The sequence below is a fragment of the Alligator sinensis genome, unplaced genomic scaffold (assembly GCF_000455745.1).
Source record: "Alligator sinensis unplaced genomic scaffold, ASM45574v1 scaffold198_1, whole genome shotgun sequence".
Classification (NCBI taxonomy): Eukaryota; Metazoa; Chordata; order Crocodylia; family Alligatoridae; genus Alligator; species Alligator sinensis.
The window spans coordinates 3,942,176-3,964,774 of record NW_005841906.1 but is presented as its reverse complement, the minus strand read 5'-3'; the positions used below and the strand labels follow the sequence as shown (position 1 = coordinate 3,964,774).

General features: G+C 41.8%; 1 protein-coding gene across 2 annotated transcripts in view; it reads right to left on the bottom strand.

Moving 5' to 3' along the window:
- DAAM2 (dishevelled associated activator of morphogenesis 2) overlaps positions 1 to 21,725 on the bottom strand; it is a 198,070-nt gene extending 176,345 nt beyond the window's left edge. For both annotated transcript variants that reach the window (XM_025197839.1, XM_025197838.1), the window contains exons 1-2: positions 21,601 to 21,725; positions 3,514 to 3,659 (exon numbers count right to left, since the gene is read on the bottom strand). The gene's annotated coding sequence lies outside the window, so the exon portion shown is untranslated. The remainder of the gene's footprint in view (positions 1 to 3,513; positions 3,660 to 21,600) is intronic.
- Positions 21,726 to 22,599: the final 874 nt, after the last annotated feature.

Sequence of the window (22,599 nt, the reverse complement as noted above, 5' to 3'; positions counted from 1 at the left end):
TCTTTGGGCATATCTACACCCTGTCTGCTGCATCTCTTTGAGCACTGCACAGCATACCTAAGTGACCCACTCCCACTCCTCCCACGCCAAGCCCAGAAATAGGCACTGAAGCCATCTGAGACAAACACAGCACTTACAGAGGTCTCAAGAGGAGCAGAGGAAAGTGCCCTCAGGACAGTTTCCCCACCTCATTCCTGGGTTTAACACATGCAAAGTGAGAGGGTCTTTCTCAGCAAAGCTCTCGGGAGTACTACAGCAGCATTATAGACATGGCCTCTGAGCAGCTCTCCCTAAGAAAGGGGAAAGTGGGAGATCCAGAATGTAATCTAGCACTACCTACCACATGCAATACTTCGTATTGTGCTCATGACCTATTCAGACTAGGAGGACTACCCTTCAGAGACCTGCCTGGTGCTAATCCAGAGCAACAAAAAAAAATTAGCAGCTAATACAAGAGACTAATGAAGGCTCCACCTGTGTGTCCAGTCACTTGCAAAGGAAGCATGGCAGTGTCTTCGCAGAAGCAACTGAAATGTAAAAATGTACACAAAACCTAGAAACAATAAATAAGTGAAATGTCCAAGAACATCTCATTATGGAATTAGAGTTTCCATTTATTCCCACATTGGGAACAGTTTTTAATTTGGGTTCAGACTTGAGGCCACATGATTTATTTTGGTAGAGCTCAACTCTGAACAAGACCAGATGGGAAAATGCAAAGGTGGCTGTAAGCTGCCTTTGTGGCTTACTGTTCAGGGGCATGTTTAGCCTCTGCTGCAACTTAGAGCAGTTTCACAGCTGCTATAAATGACACTCAGCTATCTGTGGGCCTCAGCTGCACATCCTTTACCTAAGGAACTAATGTCCCTAATGTGCTATCCTGGGGACCAAGTTAAGAAATATAGCACTTATATACTATCCCCACACCATGTAGAAATTCCCTTCCATTCAAAAAGACTGTCCAAATAGTTGGGTCTGTGAGGTTTTAACTGAAATCCTCTCTACCATTTTGGTGAAACAAAGCAGGTGGAGCAGGCTCCAGCAACTGACCCACCAACTCTATAACGGTAACACATCTGTGAAGTGGGAATAATAGCATCTGTCTATAGCCCCTGCTCTGGAGAATGGTTAGAAAGTTTCATGCTGGGACTAAGTGATACATAAATTCCAAACTACAAATATTTTCTCGAATTCCTATGCAAAATAATTAGAAGAGCCAATCCCTTTCTAAGAAGCTGTGCTCTATTAGGAAAGCAGCTGACCTTATTATAGCAACTGATGGTAAATGACATTTAGTCTCAGCTGTCTGCTGCCAAACTCCTCTTTTTTTTTAATTCTTCCACATTTATCCCACCCTGATTTTCCTGGACATGGCATGACTTGTACCACATAGAAGTTATCCCAGTTTATGACACACACTTTCCTGAAGAACACTTGGCTTTCCTTACAGGAATTCCTGTATACAGAGGAGTCCTGGAAATGTGACAGGGTTCCTACAGAAAGGTGGCTCCATGTTCATGGAAGAGAGGTGCTGAGTTGCACACTTGGAAAATTGTTTGAATGTGGGTGCCGGGGGAGAAAGGACAAAAAAAAAAGGTATTAAAGCTTCTTTGTTATACTCGGCAGGCAGGCTGGCTTTAAGGGGATTAGGAATGTGCAGCTTCTATGCTGGAGAGGGGTGTTGAGCAGTACAAGTGATTAACAATAAGGCTGTGCTACTCTAAGGGGGAAAAAAAGCATTAATTTGAGTGAAGAGTGTGACTGGGATATGAAGAGAGGCACACCCATTGCCTGCAAGGCTGAATTCCATCAGTGACAATGCGAGCCAGGAGGAGATTCAGCATGTTCCAGGAAAGCAGCATGCATTTAATGTAGGGATTCTGATTCTCCCCTAGATTCTCTAGGGCAAATGTAGGATCGGGCCACATTTCATCACAATTGTTCAGTTCCCACATGACGAAGATAATGTGAGATCCATTCTCCTTAAGGTATTTCAGCCATGTATATGATTTCTGCTGAAAACCCAAAGAAAGTTAAAGGCCAGCACCAGTTCTGAGATATTTGGGTTCACAAAATGATAGGAAAGGAGGGCTTGTCCAACCTGCTCCACTATTTCTCTAGATAATCTGTTCCAATGCTTGACTACCCTCATAGTCAGAAAATTCCTCCTAGTCTCCAACCTAAATTTCCTTTGCTGTGGCTTGAGGGAACTGTTCCTTTCTATCCCCTACAGGCACAGAGAAAAGCCCATCTCCATCTTCTCTATAAATCGCCCTTCAGATATTTGAAGAATGTCATCACATTCCCTTCAGTCTTCTCCTCTCCAGGCTAAATAACCCTAGATCTTTCAGCCTTTCCTTGTAAGTCTTGCTCCCAGGCCCCTAATAAATTTTTATTGTTCAGAGCTGGAATCCTTTCAACTTGTCCACATCCTTCTTAAAGTGCAGGGCTCAAAACTGGACACAGTACTTCAGATGAAGCTTCACCAGTGCTAAATAGAAGCAGCACAGTCACTTCCATGGATTTGTAAGTGACTTTCCTATTAATACAACCCAGAATGCTGTTGACTTTTATTGCAACAAGATAAACTGTTGGCGCATAATCAGTGCATGGTCTACTGCAACCACCAGTCCTTTTCTAGATTGCAACCTAGCCAGTCATTCCTCAGTTTGTATTTGTACATGCAATTATTCCATCCCAAGGGCAAGACTGCATTTGTCCTTGTTGAATCTCACCTGATTAATTGTGGACCATTTTTCAGCCACTCTGGTTCATTCTGGATCCTAGCCCTCCCCTCTAGGGTGTCTGCCACTCTACTGAACTTGAGGTGATCCACAAATTTGCTACATGTGCACTCAGTCCCATCATCCAAATCATTTATGAAGATGTTGAACTTCTTCAACGTTAATTAGATTAAACTTTTTGTAGAGCTTGAATCCATAGCCCTTTTAGGAACACATAGGCTCTTCTAACAGATTAAAGCTTTTTTGGAGTCAAAATGTCTTTTGAGAAGAACATGGAAAAAGAGACAGATATTATCCCATGGGGTTAGAGAGGAAGAAATTTTGTTTTCATTGGTACCTATTGTAAGCAAACCCCCCCCCCCCCCCGAAACACAGTCAATCAAGTTACTAAATTACTAATTCAAGCAAACTTACTTCTTATCTTAAAAAAGAGAGTTTAACCTAAAACCAACCCCAATTACACAACAGCTATAACCAATACCACGTTTTAATATGTGCCCTTAGCCAACCTGCAACATGGTTAAAATTTGTAGTGTAGATGGGACCAAAGTTAAAAACTCAATTTGCCTGTGGTTTTATCCAGTTACTGGGATGTATTTAGCTCTGTCTACCCTACAATTGATAAGCATGTGGTAACTAGTAAATGGAAGACTGTCTTGTAATGGAGTCCCATTAGTTTGTATAGATGAGATCTTCAGTAGAGGAGATGCAATAAGGATTTAAGTGGAGGAGGACCACACATACACACAAAAAGCAAATTAGAACTAACCTGGATGATCTCCTATAGAACTTGATGTCCTTTCTTCTTTCCTGTTGTTTGCAACCATACGTTAATTTTCTGGCCCTCACAGTACTTTTGTAGGAAGGACCCACCTTCACATAAGTTAGTACAGCTTTTGTGCCAGTGGAAGTGTTCTGTTGGAGAAATAAATTACAAAAAAAAAAAAAAAAAAAAATTGTTTACTGTTGCTGTAGAAAGTCCAGGCATATATTCACTGATTCACTTGCTTTTCAGAGAAGTTACAGCCTATATATAGACAGATTTAATAACTGTATCAATGTCAAATGATAACAAGAAGTGGGTACAGTGCAACTGTTACATATATCTTTTATAATAAAAGATATCAAATTCACCCAAGGAACCTTGTCTGCCTATGTCCTTAGACCAACACGGCTACAACCCAAACCCCTGCAACTGTTACATATACATACTTCTGTAGGAACCTGAGTGTAGCAAAACCATTGCAGCTACAACCTTGTTTCTTTCTGAGTTACAGCCATTTAGTCCCCTTGTATCAAGCACATTTAATGGTGACATTGTAACAACTGGCATAGGTCCCAAGGATCAGCTCCTCCTCCCATTTTACAGTGCTGGGAGGCTGTAAGTGGGTCTGGCAAGTCTCTGTGCACCCCAATTGGGCCCATGCCACTCCTGCTGCGCCCCACAGCTGCTTAGCAGCTCCTCACATACCTGTCCCCCTTCCCCTGTGCAGAGCTGTTAGACAGTTGCTGGGGAAGAGGGATGGACTGGAGGGTGAGTGAACAGATGAGGGTCCTGGCAAGAGTGCACTGGCTGCATCTGGGTGCACAGGAGTGGTGTGGGTTGCAGGCAGACTGGGAGCAGGGAGGAAGGGGGAACCCCACTGATGCTTTCAGGTTAATCAGGGCAACAGGAAGCACAATGAAAGTGGCCAAAAGGAGTGCAGGGAGCAATCAGGGCAACAGGGGGGCAATCCATGAGGTGATCATTGTGGGTGAGTAATCAGGGGTGAGGTGATCTGAGCAACCGGGGTGCAGTCAACTTGCCAGGTGATCAGGGTGGTAAAAGTGATAGGGGAGTGTGGGGTGATCCAGGTAGCAAGGGTGCCACTAGGGGGGTAACCCAAATAGCCTGGGGAGGCTGGGAGACCCCTGCCACCCTCTCCCTCTGGCCTATACTGCAGTTAGAGAGCAAAGAGGCAGGCAGGCATGGAGCAGACTTAGCAGCTCCTAGCCATGCCCTTGCTCACCAGCCCTCTAGCAGCAGGTAGGTTAGATGGGGTATTAACCCTTAACAAGTGACTGCTCACAGCATGTGCTAACTTTAGCACAGCCTAACATTCCTTAGAGTCAGTACGTGCTAATTGTAACATGTAACTACACCCTTAAACACATGTTTAACTTTAAAAGGGTTAGGAATGCCATTACTAATATGGAACCTCCCAGTGAACTTAGTGCAGGTTATGGTTTTTGTGCAATCCATTTATCTACCAGTATTTGTATAATTAAACTGTCACAAAAACTAACTTTATCTGCTTGGAGGGTATATTAGATGTACAAGATGTTTGTCCTTTGGGAGTAGAATAATTAGCTCTGTCTTTCTTTGAACTTGTAGGTATCAGCTACTTCAGACAGAGAAGTACTTGTTTCCAGGATTTAAGTGAAGACTGAAAAAGTTATGTTGCAATTTTTTTTCTTAGTATTTTAAAAAGACAAAGATTTGGTCCCTAAACAGTCTCCAAATACTGCTATGGTGTTGTCATTCTAGGAAATGCCATGAAAGTGACCTTGTCCTTGTTCTGTGTCCTTGACATTTCACAAATCTGTTTTAAAAGAAACATCATTAAAGCTGGAGGAGTGTTTTCCCATATGAATGCATTCACATCATTCCTAGTCATGTTAACTTCTTGGAAACCACAGACACATTGGGGTAATGAAATGAGAAGCTGGTCCTACATTTCCAGTGGTGGAACGCCATCAATTTTAATGGAAGTATAGCAATATGGTAAAAATTCAGAACCCTTGAAACCAAGTTCTTCTACTTAACCCCATAATAGATGCAATACATTCAACAGTACTTCAGCTCCCCTAAAAGATTCAAACTTCGCTAACTCCTCAGTCTTGCTCTCCAGTGCCCTCTTCTAAAGCTAAGAAGGCAGATTTGTTTCTATGTCCTATTCTGCTTTCTTGGCCTTCTGCAGTTGCCAGTTGTGATAGCAGCTTTTATGACATACCTATTTGGCCGTTAGAAACTAAACTAAGATTCACTTGACACTAAGATAGACTGAAGAAGCACCAGATGGAAAGGCGCATCTAATCCACCATTAGGCCTTTCCAGTTTGCTCTTCCTGAGCTCCTCAGGAACTATACATAAGGTTTTACATCATTGAACTATATCCCTTTTCAGAGGTTTTGTGGTTTATTAGCAACAATACACTATTTAATATCAATTTAAATCAAAACTGGTCTTCAGCTCCTTCAGTTCTCTCCTGGGCTTGTTATTTCCTTCCTAAACTCAGGTCTTGCAGTCTGGACTTCTACCACATGCACACACAGCTGTCCTGAGTGCAACCAGGGCATTTACCCAGGTTCTCACTAGGCTAATTTAATGCAAGACAAGTAGCAATAAGCCACACCCAAAATCTTCAGGGGTGCACCATCAGACCTGCTGTTAAGGCAAGGGTGGGTAAAATGCAGCCCAGGGGCCAGATGCAGCCCTCCAGGCCATTCTATCTGGCCCACGGGGCCCCTAAAAATTTTAGAAAATTAATATTAATTTGCCCTGAGCTGCCTGTCATGTGGCCCTCAATGGCTTGCCAAAACTCAATAAGCAGCCCTCTGTGCAAAATATTTGCCTGCCCCGATGCTAAGGCCTCACCCCTTCCCCTCCTGCCATGAAGCTCCAGGTAGGTCTTTCCAGCTCACTGGTGTGAAGAATCAGTTCCCAGACCTTGTCTGACTTCTAACCTCTCACTTAGATCATCTTCTGAATTCAGTCTGCCTTAATAGTCCTCAGCAGATTTGATTACTCATGAGCTTCTGTCCCATTGTGCTTCAACTGAGAGGTAATCTCATCAGAGTTGAGGCTGAACCCAGCAGGACTCCCATACATAGATACGCTCCTGACTTCTCAAGCTGTTTTGCTGATTTTAGTAGATTTTCTGGTGGAACAGTGTATTAATGTGCAGAAAAGTACTAGGTTCTCGTCCTGTGTCTTTGTATCACTCTCACCACCACAGTATCTAAGAACCTGAGCCATAGGAATCCCCTTACATTTTTTAGAAACCACATCTGTGCTCATATTAATCATTACAAAGTCATACACCCTCATACATTTCAAATGATTATACAGCCTGGCTTTATATTATACTTAAAACTAAATCCTGCCCTAATTAAAACATTGTTTCCATAGTAGCTAATGGACTTCAAAGTGGGGGATACGAGGGAAGGCAAAAGTAAATAAATAAATGAATAAACAAAATTAAATTACATAAATACAATCTTGCTGATATGAGAGGACTGTGAAGTATTTTACTAGCATTTGTTGGGGATGACCTATATAACTCACTCATGGCACAAGCACTTAGGAGTTACTTGGTCATCTCAAACACACTGAAATAAAAACTTTATAGCACCTTACAGCTGTATTCATTCATTCACTCACTTGCTCTCTCTGTGTTGCACTGGTATATAAAACCCATTTCCTATTTTAATAGAGAGAATTAAAATCCTTTGTTTAGACTTTCAGCTAGTGGATTAGCCACTAGTATTTCTGCTGATGAATTTAGATGGCTGCAGAAGAATATATTGGCTTTTTTTTTAAAAAGCATCTCACTCTTTGTGGAGGTTTAATTTGAAACCAAACCTTCTTGGGAGGAAGGATGGTTTAATGTGAGAGCAAGAGAATGGGAAACAGATTTTATAGGTTCTATGCCCACTTTTGAGTGCAGACATGTTTGTGCCCACAGCTGAACCATAAATGAAAATCTGAGATATTACACCTCCAGCTATCTAACCACAAGGGAAAACTTGGTGATGAAAATTACCCCATTTTTGCTCACAGAATTAACTTGCTATTGCAAAACGGGGGTTCAAATTGTCACCCTTCCTCAAAAATGGGAAACATGGTCCCCACTGTTATGGAAATGTGCCCCTTTTGCTTTCTGTGGCCAGAAGTGGTAAAATGCAGATAATATATTCTGTAATACACCTTGATTTGGGCACAATATGCTGTGCCAGTCCAACTCCCTTTTATAGGGGTTAGTAGCGCTTACTGCAAATTGCAGAAAATATCCAGATGCTGTTTCCCCATTTTATCCATTGACTATTAAATATACAGTCTAGGAATACTATTTAAGGTAAGGGCAGGAAGAGGGGCAGAGTCCCTTGCTGCCCAACTTTCCAGGGCAATGCCCAACCTATTGAGCCACATTTCCTATGCCTTGCTTTCTCCTCCTGGTCCTTCAAATGAGTCTCCTTCAACAGGAAAGGTGTAGGGTGCTCTTACCAACACTTAGCCCATGGACTAGCATTTAGGAGACTCTGCTGGGAATGGGAGATTTAGGTTAGAAATCTTCTGAGTCTAGAACCTAAATAAGTGGGGTCTAGAGCCTGGGCAAATATGGTAACCACTAAGCCAATGAGTTAAAATGTAGGAGGGCTCTTCTCTGTTTTTCTGTTGTGGACACAGAATTACTTTGTGTTCTTGTGGGGGCAGAAAGCACAAAATCTACAGAACAGGCCCACAATGCCACTTAAGTAGCTAAACGTACCTGTGTAAGTGCTATTTATGCAGATAAAGGTTGAGTTGGACTTGGGCAGTTTGTGTGTAAGTGTGAAGTGTCTATTATATTGCACTGTGTTTCTCTTGCATGGATACTTTTCATTACCGCAGACTTGCATATGTAAACAGTAATTCTGTTTCATCTGTTCCTGCTTTCTCTTCTTTTTAAGGCTGCTTTCAGGGTAAGAAACTGCTGGCTTTTCAGACCAGTGATCACAAAGAAGCAGACACAAGGATGTCTATTAATAACAGAGACCCAAATTAGAATTACACACCTGAACTTCCTCTTCCCCTTTCCTGAAATTCCCATAACCAACACACTCCAAGGTTTTGCAGCCTTGTTTTCTGACTCTTTGATAAATGCACCATGTGATGGTCAAAACACAGTGGCAATGGATAATCTGGTGGAATTTCCACCATGCAAAATAGCTAAAATAAGTTGGTCTCACAGTACTGCTGTGGTACCTAAAGGTCATATTTAAAAAAAAATGTTGTTACCATCATCTGAGCTATTGTCTACATCTAGTCTTGATCTGAATTCAAGTGAAGCCTCTTTGGATTCCTCTTTGTAATAGTTTCCAGTGAACTACAGTGGATAGAGATAAAGGTAAAGAACATTTTGCTTGTCCTACTCATCTCCATCTCTTCCATTCCCCTTTGTTATGATGAACATGTCTTCCATTTGTCCAGCATCCTCCCAAAACCTCTACTCCATGAATGTGTTAATGGGGAACAAAGTGCCCTGCAAAGCCTCTTCTTGCAGTTTTCCTGACTGGTTTCCTTCTTGGAATGAATGGGTATTCAAGGTCTAGCTACACCCTACCTCACTGCTTGTACCCAATATGTAGGGTTTCAGATGGCAGGTATCTTCTCTTTGGGCATCTTCTTCCTGAAGTGGAATTCCTCCCAAAGTCAGTTCATAGTCCCTAATATGCTAATTCATCTCTCACCAAACTGCCTCTGAAAAATATAAAGGCAAGATCATACCCTGATCTGTAATTCTGGGAAGACAATAAGAAGGAGCCTTTCCCTCACCCCACAACTTTTCACAGGAGGCAGGCATAATCTGGAGCCTTTACAGGCTCCTTTACTGGAGCCTTTATGGCCTTTACTAGGCCATACAGGAAAGCCTCCTAGGCTTTCCTGCATAATCTGGAGCCTTTACAGGCTCCTTTACTCTAGCCTTTATGGCCTAGGAGTGGCACAAACACTGTATCTTGCAACGGTGATAGAAGAAATTGGACAAGCGTGGAACCATGACTACATCTTCCCAACAGAGGACCCACCAGCAGAGCCAGGTCCCAAAACAGGGTGTAGCAACAGACACTACTCTGCACACCCCACCATTGCTGTCGGAGATGTGCCTGCAGAGAGGCAGGAGGCAGGAAGGATTAACATGACACTTCTTTGCCTGATACAAACATCAGTCCCCTTGAGTGTTAATTCAACCTACCTCTGCACAGACACACTTTGCTTTTGAAACATTTACCTTTCCTTTATTTTTTTTTACCGTAAGAAAATTTGGGAGGAATGTGGATTGTTTTGCTTGCTGTCTTCCTATGACGGCAGAGATTTATTTATAGCCAGGAACCAGAGGACAGTTCTCATGTGGCTGCTGAAAATTAAAACAGCATGTGGGGTTTTGTTTTGTTTTGCTTTTATGCCTTTGCAGTTACAATCTCTCTTTGCGTTCCCTAAACCCTTGTTATTGTAACCAGAGCCACAATTTGCATTGCTACAATTGCAGGGTTATATAAATTCTGAGGGCTTTAAAGGAAAGGCCTGCACATTCTGTGTTGGGCCACGGGGAAGTTGACATAAACTGTTATGGCCAACGTTTCGGCATGGGCAAACACATTTATAAACTATGAACGGATGGAATCTTAGGTCAACACTTTAGAGTGAATCAGAACTGAAAGCCTTTCAGAAGTTAGAAAACATTTTAACTTGATCCACCCAACATTTTTATTTTTGTGCATCTCTGTGCCAAGGAAAATTTAAATAAGCCACTTTAGGAACTCTTTACATGACTTCTATAAGTTTCCAGTAGACTAAATAGCTTTCTATTTGAGGACCAGTAACCACACAAACCAGTAGGTATATCTAGTTTACAAACAATGAGCATTTATTTTTTAACAGTGATCATGAAATACATACAATACATTGGATATTTTTACCACCCGACAGATTTTTATATTAAAAGAAAGATTACAACAAGAAAGAGTACGTCTTCATGAAAGAGTAAGTGGCCAGTGTGTGTATGTCTCCACGGCAGTGTGGCATCTCAGCTCAAAAATGGCAGCTACCTTTGCAGCAAGTAGAAAGATTTATCTTCATTTAAAGGTTCAGCACCTATCGCTTACCTGTGTGTTACAGAGTTGTAATCCTGACTACCTGTGAATTTTTGCATGGCTGCTGGCAATTTAGTTCATGTCTCTGACTCTATATTTCATAATAATAGTAATAACAATGATGATGATAGGGATGATAATATCCACCTTAAGGATGCTCACCTTAAGGTGCTCACAAGCTCACCATAGAATGCAATGTTTGGAAGAGTCAGCTAACTAAAAAGGTTATGTAAGACACTCCAGAGGTGAAACGTGTTTAGCTTTTCTGTCCAGAGAGGCCCAAACCAAAGGCCTAGATTGAGTTCCCCAAGGTGTGCATGGATGTCTTCATAATGTAAACGCGATCCTTTGTAATTCTGCTCACTAGTGTATAGTAATGAGATCACTGGGGATTACTCCATCATTATAAAAAGGTGTGGCCAGAACTTCCCCATAACACTTGCTAGTGTGCAGGTCTGACATGCCCCCTCCACAGCTATTAGATCTCCCAGTCAGCCTTAGCCCAAATATAGCTGCCATAAGGGAGCATGGCATCCTATGCCCTCTCCTGATCTAAAGAAATGTCTACACAAAACAATACAAAGCCTTGTAGAGATGCCTTTGACTATGTCTGCTTGGGTACCAGAAATAGTATGGTTGCATTAGGGCAGCACTTTACCTGAGTTAATTAGTTCTGCTGGTACTATACCCCTAGCTTTTGGTCCCCAAATTACCAAATTTAGAGCTAGCTTAGATATGTCTACCCAGCACTGTTTTTCCTGTGTAAACATAGAAAGCCAGCCACAATTAGCTCCTTACCAAAGTAAACCAAGATGCAGTGCAGTTTGAAAGTGTGATGTACTACAAAGTCCTACAGCAAAATGATCACTCAGTAATCAGCTGGTCACTACTGAACCTGTATGTGAAAAGAACTTTTAAACAGTTTCAGTGCTGGTATTTTATTAAATAATCAGTACAACTAATGGAGAGATCTTGGTGAACACAGATACTTTCTCAACTAACTGCAGGTGCTGCACAGGTGGTAGAACTGCTATTACTCTACTGAAATAGAGACTTCTTAAAAAGAAAAGCAATGAACTACTTCAAGAATGGCAATTATACAGGATTCTTGCACAGCTCAGGAGATTATATCAGTTTTTCTTGTGCAGTTTCTTTGTCACTGGGAGGCAGGAATTGTTGCATTCTAGTCTTGGTTCTGATCTTGACTATCTCAGAATACTGGGCAAATGGCTGAATCGCTCTGTGTATTCCACGACTCTGTTTGAAAGTAATTGGTAATGCAGATAAAATTAAGCCAAAGGGGTCCGTTGCAACTCCCAGTGAAAACAGTGGAAGTTCTGTTGAATGCATGGATCTGGATCAAGTCCTAAAGTGTCTGAAACTGGGAACCCTAAAACTAAAACGTTGCCAAATAATGGAAACTTGAAAATGTTGTCTTAAGCAACTAGACCAGGGTAATATATCAGGTAATAGACATAGGAGGAAACAATACAAGATATCACCTATTCCAGAAGTTTTTGAAGGGGACAGTTTAACAAGGGTCAGGAGAGAGCCATGAGCAGGGTAGCAGAAGGCTCACATTGACTGAAAAGAGTCCAGAAATTGGATACATCTCCCTTTGTCTGAATCTATCATTCTTACACACCTAGATAGAGACCTAATAATGACAAGTCTTCTCCCTGCCCAAACATCTGACTTACCAGGACTAGACTACTGTTCTCCTCATGAAGCACTGAAAAAATTCATGCATTTATTATAAAAGATGTGTTTCCTACTAGTCTAAAAGAGCCTCTGGAATCAACATTTTTAAGATGATTTGTTTCATACTTAGCCTTCAAAGCCACCATGGAACTTGGGAAAAAATGATCCAACTCCCTGTATATCTCTGACTAATCTCTTCTTTTCCAGTCTCCTAAAATTAAATGTATGTATACATCTAAATCACTAGGCCAACTTCTTGGAGCACAGTGAGTTTTCACTGTTGATTCCCAATCACTGACCAAGCTGGATGTTGCCTAACTTATAGAATTTGCATAGTTGTTGAACACAGCAGCAAAACCTTCAATATGTTAGTTTGAATTGAATAAACCTGTAGTCATCTTCACATTTGCATAAGCTGTGATCCATATTTTGCTTGGTTCAGCAGAACCAGCAAGTGGACTATGGGCCAAGAGGCTACTTTATCAGATCTGTGACATGATTTGCCAACCGGAGACTTTTTACAGCTTGCTAGCACAGGTCAAGGGAGGCAAATCCATAAAATGTTGATAACTATTGTCAGAAAGAACACACTGGATATCAGACAAGGCTGAAGGAACGGCAGTGTAGAGAAGTATTCCCACTGATCAGATAGAAGGATGTTAGTGTCAAGGAAGACATTAAAAGATCTGTGCTGCCTCAGTGGTTCAGTGTGGGTAGAACTCAAATTAGTTGCCCAGACACTGGGAGAAGGGACTGTGCTTAGCTGCTGGAGAATGCGTGGCAAGCAGAAAAAAATGCTGTGACTGAGGACAAGAGCTCTGTAGAAAAGAGAATGGAAGTGGAGCTCCAGCAGGAAAGAGGAAGGCCCTTTCCTGAACTATGTCCTCTAATAATTCATGAACTACTGTTCAGCTGCAGTTACACTTCAGGTGAGTTAGACTTCTTCCACCAAGACACAGGACTCTAGTTACCTCTTCTCCCTGGCATGCTCACCTCCATGCACACAAAAATGAGAAGATAATGACAGCTTCTGTCACCATCATTGTAAAAATAACCCAGACTAAGGAGAGTTGGATGTGTACATTTGATGGTGTGGGAAAGTCTGCAAACAACTCATTGGGAGTGACAAGTATTCAGAAGCTAAAATAATGCAGTGACTAATGGATGTCTGTGCGGTGAATATTTAAAAAAATAAGCCCTCTGTTTTACAGAAAATGTACAATGAATAATGAACAAACTGCTCGAATCCTGATGTTGCTATTTGCACTGCATTCTCTGTTATCCTGAGATTTCATGGGATGCCACTCAGAATAATTATTTATACAAAGAACCAGAGATGCAACTCAGATGCAGTATCATATTCAGTGCTTTTTAAAACCCTTTCTAGACACCACAGAGTTGTAAATAATAAGAAGGCAGTTTTTGGTCTCAATTCAGGGCAGTTAACAGCGAAGGATTAACTGTCACTTCCTAAGTTGTTTCACCGCACAGAGGTAGATTCTGATTTCCATGATCTGGAACATCCCAGGCAGACACTCAAGGCCACCTTTCCACCCATTTTTACATGTCCATTTCTGTCTATCTTTTCTGGACAAAAATATTTGCAGGTGCAGCTAATGCTGTTTAGTTTTCTAAAGCACTGATTTCATTTGTAGTCCTAGATTGTGGGATGTAAGGAACCTAATCTATAGGTGTCAATGACCGCAGGCATAAAACTATCCCTTAAATTATCTGTGCTTCCAGTTGCACCTGCAGAAATGGAGGGTGGTGACTGAAAACTTAGGCAAAAGTCTCAAGGTGTTACACTCTTCAGCTGCCCTTTTTATTAAGGGTGCAAGCATCTAGTGCAAGATCAGCATGACCTTGAAATGATACCATCTAGTGCAAGGTCAGTTCCATTCTGTATGTAGTTCTTTTTTAGACAATACTTCCATTGTGTAGGACAGCGGTTCTCAATCAGGATGCCAAAAAACTTCAGGGGACCTGCAGCAATGGCCAGGTAGAACTGTACTGCATACTCCTCCTGCATTAGGGTTTTCTGATCAGCCTAAAGCAAGCAAGAGAGATACCTTAGACTGCAGCTCTTCCAGAAACAGAGGTGCACGTGTCATGCAGGGTCATACCAGGAAGGGATGGAGCATGAGCTCACTTTCCTGCCTGCTTCAGGCTGATCAGAGAATCCTAATGGAGGAAGAGCATATGCATGTGCCACTGCCCTTCCCAGTCTGGCTGGGCAGCAAGATCATGAGGCAATATTACCTGGAGGCAGCATGATCCAATTGAGAAGCACTAAGTTGAGCAGAGTGGTTCTTAACTAGGGTGCTGCCACATTCAAAAAAGTTGCAGAGAGTCGCTGTGACTCTGAAAAGATTTAGAACTACTGGTGTTAAAGTGGGGCTGAATAAGGACTGAGTTAATCAGAATAAGAACCTCTAGAAATGGTCTATTGAATATGAATGTACTAGCATTAGGTTGGCAATTTAGATAGGAGATGAGGGAATCAGCTCTTGCCTGTAAAATGTTGTCTCCTTTCAAAGCATAAAATGTGTCGTGAAGGGCACAGTTGGACATCTGTAGTAGAACACATCCCTGAGAAGGGGCCTGAGGTTATTCTTGATAAGCCCAGACACAGCCAGAAAACTATTAACAGGTCCCACAAGAAACGTTTCACCTCATCAGAAAATACATCTGCTTTTCTCCCCATAGCGTAGCAGTGGTGAATGCCAGAAACTCCTCTATGCTCACACAGGCTAGCTGCCTGAATCCTGCTGATGATGAAAGGCTAAGGTAAAGGTTTGTATTTCTGTCACTGGTGACACATTTCAAGGCCTCTACATGAGAGCAAGAAGGATTCACTCATCAGGACACCTGACCCCTAGGGCAGTAAAAATGTGGAAAGAAGCTACAGGGCATATTCATATCTCAGTAGGGCACAGCTGGAGAACAGTCCATATTGGCAGGGCCCTGCAGTTGCTATTACTTTATTCCTGCATCCCAGTGCTGTTGGGTATTAACACATCAGAACACAAGTGAGGATACAACCAACTGTCTCACCATGTAGTCAGCTGCTAGCAACACAGTGTAATTGGTTCCCGCTGTATACATAACTGTAAAGGAGAGGACTACAGTGTTCTTGTGTTTGGTTAAGAGGCTGCTTTCTTTCATGTTGTGTGCAGATACTGATGAAGTTTCTTGCAAGGGAGAGTCAGGATTCTGCTAGGGTAGATTAAAGCAGAATCACTTCCTAGGATGTATTTGGTAGCCGTGTTTGTCTGAGACAAAAAGAAATACAAAAACCTAGAACTCTTGGTTCAGAGATGATACCTTTTATTAGATCAACTAAAACATCACAAAAAACCCCGCATCTTTTTCTGCAAGCTTTCAGGCATGCACACTCTTCCTCAGGCTCAGGAATACCAGTCAGCAGTGAGTCAGTGAGAAACCCAGGTCCCGTCTGCACTAACAGACTGCCCCATTCCTGATAGCACTTGTACTGGAACCAAATTTCAAATCCCCTTTTTGAGGAAAATATATAACATTTTGGGGTGGGGGGGAAGGATAAAACACTTCTAAAAATATTTGTGAGTTTCTTTTTAACAAGATATTTTTATGGAAAATCAGAGGCGGTAGGTCTTCTTTAAAGGAAGGAACAAGGGGAAGCTTATAGCAAGGGAGAGTTGTCAATAATGCCATTGCATTGAAGCTGCATTGCCAATGGGCTGCTTCAGGGTGCCTCTGTTCAGATCTCTGTGCACCTTACAAATCCCCTAGAACTTGAACAGATCACTATTCATCCCTTTCTGATCAAATTAGTCTATAAAATGCCACCCTGCCCTGACTTCAGATCACTAGAAAGTTCCTGGTTTTCCTGTGCAGTCCCCATGGCTTACCTCTTTGGGGTTCAAACCCCAGTTCCATATGGAACCACCAGGAGAACATCAGACAGAAGATCCTCACTGTGATTTCTCCCATTGAAAGTTTTACCATTGCTTTACCCTGGCAGAAGGTGATCAGGTATATCCAATGTGTTTATGTATATGTATGTTTAAATTAGGCAGGTTTCCTAGGAACACATCTTCAGCCCATGTCTTACAAATGAATTGGTATCTGAGTGCTTGTCTCAAAGAGGATGGATGATTTTTCACTTGGTTCCATGTAAATCTTAGGCTGTCTGGACTTCAAGGCCTGTGAATTCATTCAGCAAACAGCTAAAAGAATTTTCCTCTTCCTCCAAACAAAATAATAAATAAAAAATTATTTAGATCTGTTAGCTATCTTGGATCAACAGAGGAACACTTCCTTGTTTACATTCTACTTTAATAAAAAGTCTACCAGGGACAGGGAATGGGCACTGCTGGAGCTCCAAGATTTGCTTGACATTTGATTCAAATAGGAGCCAGGCTGGACTGGTACATCTGTTGCCTGCATTCAAGTCATCTTGGGACACAATTAAGAGGGGAAAAAAATTCTTGAACAAAAACAAATGTGAACTTCAAAGCTTATGTCAGTTCAGGGATTATTTCTTTGAAGCCAGCAAAGCTGGGAAATGAGTAAGGCCCTGGTGTTCAGGGAAGAAGTCTATACCCCACTTGGAGCCAAAGCACAATGGGATCCAGAATGATTATTTAAAGCTCTTCTCAGACTTTTGAGGTTGCCTTTCTTTTCTCCATTCACTCCTCTCACTGTTTTTTCTTACCTTCTTTCTATTCCCAATCCAACATGCCCTATTCCCTCATGATTCCTGGCTTCTACTCCATTAAGTCTACAAGTGCTCTGTTCCCTGCCCTTGCCTTGCCTAGTTCCTTCTTGTTACTTTAAATGAATCTCTCCAATTCTTTCTGTACCTCCAAAGAAAGCCCTAGCTTTGATGGTAACCCATCAGAAGGATCTCAGACTTCATTTTCTCTCTTCAAAGAGTCATTTCTCTATTCATATCCCACACACTCCTGAGTTGCTCTCAAGCAGATGCACTGTGCTATCTCTCTCCAACCCACAACATTCATGAGACAATAGCTGACTCGGCAGAGTTCACCAGACATGCCAGAGCTTCAATGCTTAAACTATGAGAAGACAAACACTTTCAAAATTATGCAAAATCTAAAATGGACCATGAAGCAAATGCTAAATGCGAGTCAAATACAGTCTGCTGAAAGAACTTTGTTGTGGGAAGCTCCTTATGTCACCATAAAAGAGAGTACAGGGCTGATGTTCAAAAGTTCCTCAGAGCTATTCCGAGCTCTGAAAAACTAGGACTCAAGCCCTCTATTTACCTTGGCATAAATCAGGAGTAACCCATTAACTCTAATGAAGCTACACCAACATAAATCTGGTGTGTGAAGAACTAAACCTACTTACTGCATAGGTGTGGCCAAATCACTTAGGCCAACATTTTCAAATGTGCCTTTTAATTTTGGCTGTCTCATTTTTGAGTGCCTGGGTGTTTTAAGTAGGGCACCAAAAATAGAGACCCAAAATTATAGGCCTCTTGAGACAGTTTGGACCTCAGTTTCTCTAGGCCAAATTCTGCTGTCATTTGAACTTATTACAATGGAAGTCTGGAGTTGATGCACTGAAGCCTATAAGGTTAAAAAGATTTTCTGTGGCAAATGAGAAGAGATTGCAGCTGCCTGTACCTAGTTTACCTAATTTGTAACCCAGAGACAGCGGGTCAGTTCCTGAGCTGATGTAGACTGGCATCGATTCTCTGAAGCTCCAGTGCCAGTTTATAACACAGAAATCTGGCCTAATAATATAATAACCTATCTAAATTATGGGGGCACTGTGAGACATAGTAATTAGCTCTTTGAGGGTGATGATCCTGATATCACGTGCACCATTGTAAACTGGAAGTAACTATACTGTAAAGTCAGTAAAGTTACAATGCTATAAAATCGACCTATATGAGAAACAAATCAGGTCCAGTGCATGCTTTTATGTTGATTGCTACCACTATTAACTCCGAGATGGTGTCAGTTCAAAGGAGCCACATATTAGAGAAAAGAAAAAGCCACAAGGGAGATCACTGTCCACTTGCAGTGTGTTGAAAAACATGAAAACAAACAAATGCAGTGTTTCATCTGACTAAAAATAGAGCAGTCAGTTTTCATTTGGTTTAGGAACATGTTGTTCTAGCCTTGGTGGGTCAAATCTCCGTAGGACTGACCCAAGCTTGAAAAATCTCACTAACTATAGAGCCCAAAGCCAAATCTCCTACACATCCTAACCCTGAGTACCAGGAAATGGGACTCTCTTCTATTTCTCAATAATTAGGACATGTGGTTAACCTGGAATGACTGGAGATATTTCCAATGAGCCCTTTGGGAATCTTCCAGCAGCTATAGGAAATGGGTATGCTACATATGAGAGATGCCTACATGAGGCTACTCAACTTTAGTAAGTTCTCACTTACTGTCTATAGAATAGGAGCCCATCACAGAGAAACCTACAAATAAAGTCAGTGTTTCCTAAATATGGACCTGTTCTTTCTGGGAAGAAGATTTGCCACAGGCTTTAGTGAAAGCAGGATCGTATCTCACATGTACAAAGCTCAGATGAAGTGAACTGCAGTTCTAGCGCTATTTAGGAAAAATTTACAAGGATGCAACTAAGATCATAAAACCACATGACTGCACTTCATGACACACAGTGAAGATATTTTAAAACCTCAGTCACAGCATGACTGGCATGAGACTTTCATAGAGAAATCTCCTGCTACATCTTGAGGCCAAAACCTGAAAAAGAAACTAGCACTGTCTTCTCAGTATAGTGTTTTCTTCCCACCTTCCTCTGCAGTTTAGGGTTAGTATCTATCAGTGAAAAAGCAAAATGCAAGATCTCTCTCTAGTGAAGTGATCTGATCCAGATAAACAATCATAGATCGTAGCTTCTCCCCACCTTTCCCCTCAAATCTTTCTTCCTGTAATGTTACAGCTTCTCTCCCCATTTTCTACAAGCAACTTTATATGTAGGGTGTCCTTTCTGAACTACAGGGAAATTTCCTTTCTTCAAGCATTTCCCAGGCTTCCAAGCCATTGCAGGTAGAGCGGTACCCTAGCCAGCTGCTTGTGGGTGGATGTCTGGAAACCAGAAAGACACAATCAAGTCTCCTTCTGTGGATCCTGACTTGGAAATCCTTTCCACATTCCCCTGGCCTCCACTAGCTCCACATGCATTAGCCCAGAATGGTACAGAAGCACTTCAGTGCCAGCCTGACTCACTGCTGAGCCAGCTGAAATGGTCTGCCTCATCATTTTTACTCTTGCTGATTGTATCAACATTCAAGCCTTTTATTAGGGAAAATATTTTCAGCTCCTAACAACTCATTAAACCTATTCTAAAATAGTTTTTTTTCCTTTTTAATGCTGTCAGCCAGCCAATTAGACTGCTGCAATGTAATATTTCCTGGAAAAGTAGTTGCCAACCTACAGTAAATAAAATTCAATAAAAAATAAATAGGGATGGGTGAATACTGGCACAGAACCCAGATCCTAGTACTGTTCATGTCAATAAATTTAATTTCATATTTGTATCAGCAATGAGGAGTACAGGGTTTTGCTCCCAGAATACACACTCTCTCTCATTCATAGCCATGATCCTTTCCAGTACAACTTAATTTCCCTCAAATCAGGCAAGCTTGTATAGTATGGCATGGCAGCCCTGAACTTGGATTAGCACTTGAACATCTGTCCGTTAAACTTTGCCCCGTTTCATTAGCTGACATGGACATTTCCCCACCCACTCAAGCAGAGAAGGAGATTCCGGCAGCAACTTTATGCCCAGAAGACTGGAACTGACTGATTTCACTTTGGAGAGCCAATAGATGTTATGCACAGATTTCCCATCCAATCCTATCCTCTCCCTCCCCAGCAACCCATTCTGCCACCCACAAGAAGAAAAATATTTGCAGACTTGTTCCATTACAAAAACAATGCAAACCAGTTAGTAGGGACTTGAAACAGCCTTTTTATGGTTGCTTGTTTGTTGAAGCCAATTACTGACATTGCAGAATGTTGTATTGTGTAATTCACACTGACTCTGCTTTTCATTGTAGCTTTAAATTGACATTAAACAGGATCATTGCTCCTTGCAGCACCTGCATTGGTCCAGCTTGCTGATTTAGAAAAGAGTTTTTATTTTCTAAATCTTTGGTAAATGAAAAGTGTCAAAACACATGCATCAAACACTTCTGCTTTATCTGGTAAAATCCCTTTCTGATTTCAGCAGGGGTCTGATCAGAAACTCAGTCCAGAGTCAGCTGGGTTCAGGTCTGTTAGGATTAGGAACAACTATTTATGTCTCCCATAGACAATTGTGAGTGCACCTCAGTATGCAAGGAAGCGACTAATTTAGTTATACTAACAATAGTAAGTACAGTGCGTTATAAAGTTTTCATTTTAAAATATTTTTTCCCTTAGTGAATGTGCCTTCTTTTAATTGAATGGGCTTTACTGCTGGTTTGAGTATCATTTTGGCTGCAGAGGAAGACAATTATTTGTTTTCCCTGGCACACAGACTTCTGTTCTGTTTTATAAATTTCCTAATCCATTATCCCTGGAGGTGCCAGAGCCCCTCAAGTTTTCCACTGTTACTATCTCCCTGCCTTCTTCAGGGATGACCCTGCATCAGTCACTTTCCTATCCTGAGATATTTCTCAGTTCTTTCTTCCTATATAATTACCAAACTCCCCTAGGGAGCCAACAAAAGGCTACAGAGTCCTGAGGTGTTTAGTATTCAGGACTTTGCAGGCTTTATCTAATAAGCATTTTGTATCTGCTTCTCTGAGTAGCCTGACAAATAGGATTGGACAGAATTTCTCAATGCCATTGTAAGGAAGCCTGGAAATGGCTGTCAGATGATGAAAGAAAAACTTCTCATAGCTGAAAGTTAAGACTGAAAGGGTTAAAAATAAATCGCCTACTGTGAAAAACCTTAAGGAAGTTAGTTCTTGCCTGGGGTTTATTTGGGATTTTACTGACTTGCTACCAGTACAAGAAAGATCTTGATTTCAGTCCCCAATTAATTTTGTAGCTTTCCAAAGATATTCCCTCCCCTCTCTCCCACATACCCCGACACAGAGCATGAAAGGGCTGTTTTTCAGCCCCTTTCTAAGTACACTTCAGGAAAAAAAACCCCCAGCTAGATCTAAATCATTGTGGCTTCCAAGCTGCCTTCAGATTGTTTTAGAGAAAAAGAAAAGAAAGCGGTGCTTGCCTGGGTCTGTTCACAAAGAATAGAGAAGAGTTGTTGCAGCAGCTGCACTTACATTGTAGTCCCCATGTCCCTGCGCAGTTCCCCCCCTTTCTGCAGTCCTATAATCCACACAGAGCCGTGCTTGTCTTGCTCCTTTCACTCTCTGTACTGTACTGTACTCAGATTGGAACTGCTGCTGTTTTCACTTTCAGACCAACCTCCCAAAGCCTCTGACGTCAGGCAGCATCGATGAGATATTTATGGCATGAGTGGTTTAAAGTCTCTCTAAGCAGAGAGTTTGAATTGCAGTGCTTTGAGATTTGTAGTTTTCACACTATAGGACTGGAAAACCTTTCCCAGGGGGAAGCTGCTAGGAAGGGAGGTATAAAGGGAACATTACTGGAGGACCAAGGCAGACATTGAGGAGGACTGTTTCAAACGCTACTGAAAGAAAATTCTTTCTCTTTTCTGTCTTTTGTGAACGCATCCAGGCCTGAAAGGCAAAAATCTTCCATATGGATGCTATTTGTAATAGAGGTGTTTTCAGATGATGCCTCAACTGCAACATGCAATGCAGAAATATTGTTCTAGATCATTGCTTCTCAAAGTGGTGGTCCGCGGACTGGCCACCAGTTGCTGGTCTGCAGCGAGTTGCCAGGAAAGAAAGAAATATATTTTCAGAAGCATAACGTTGATATGTCATAGCACCACAGTTCGTACGTTCCAACATTCCAAGTGACGTCACGTTGTGCAAGGTGAGGAAAGAGAAAGAAACAGCCGGTCACACATTTGTGTAGCCGTTACACACAGTTGCTGCCACCGACTGAACCAGGCACTGGTCCCTGGCCCAATGGAAAAAAAACTGCCGGTCCACCACATCAGATAGTTTGAGAAGCACTGTTCTAGATCATTGCATTTGGCAAAAGAAGACATTTTTAAAGCGTCATTCTCTGTGCCACCAGCATATCCCCCGCAACTGTTTCAAGCCTTTGACTGGATTTACATAGAAAATGGATGAATCTGGCCTTCCTAAACTCCTTGATCCTTTGCATTTCCTACACCCTTTCCTGAT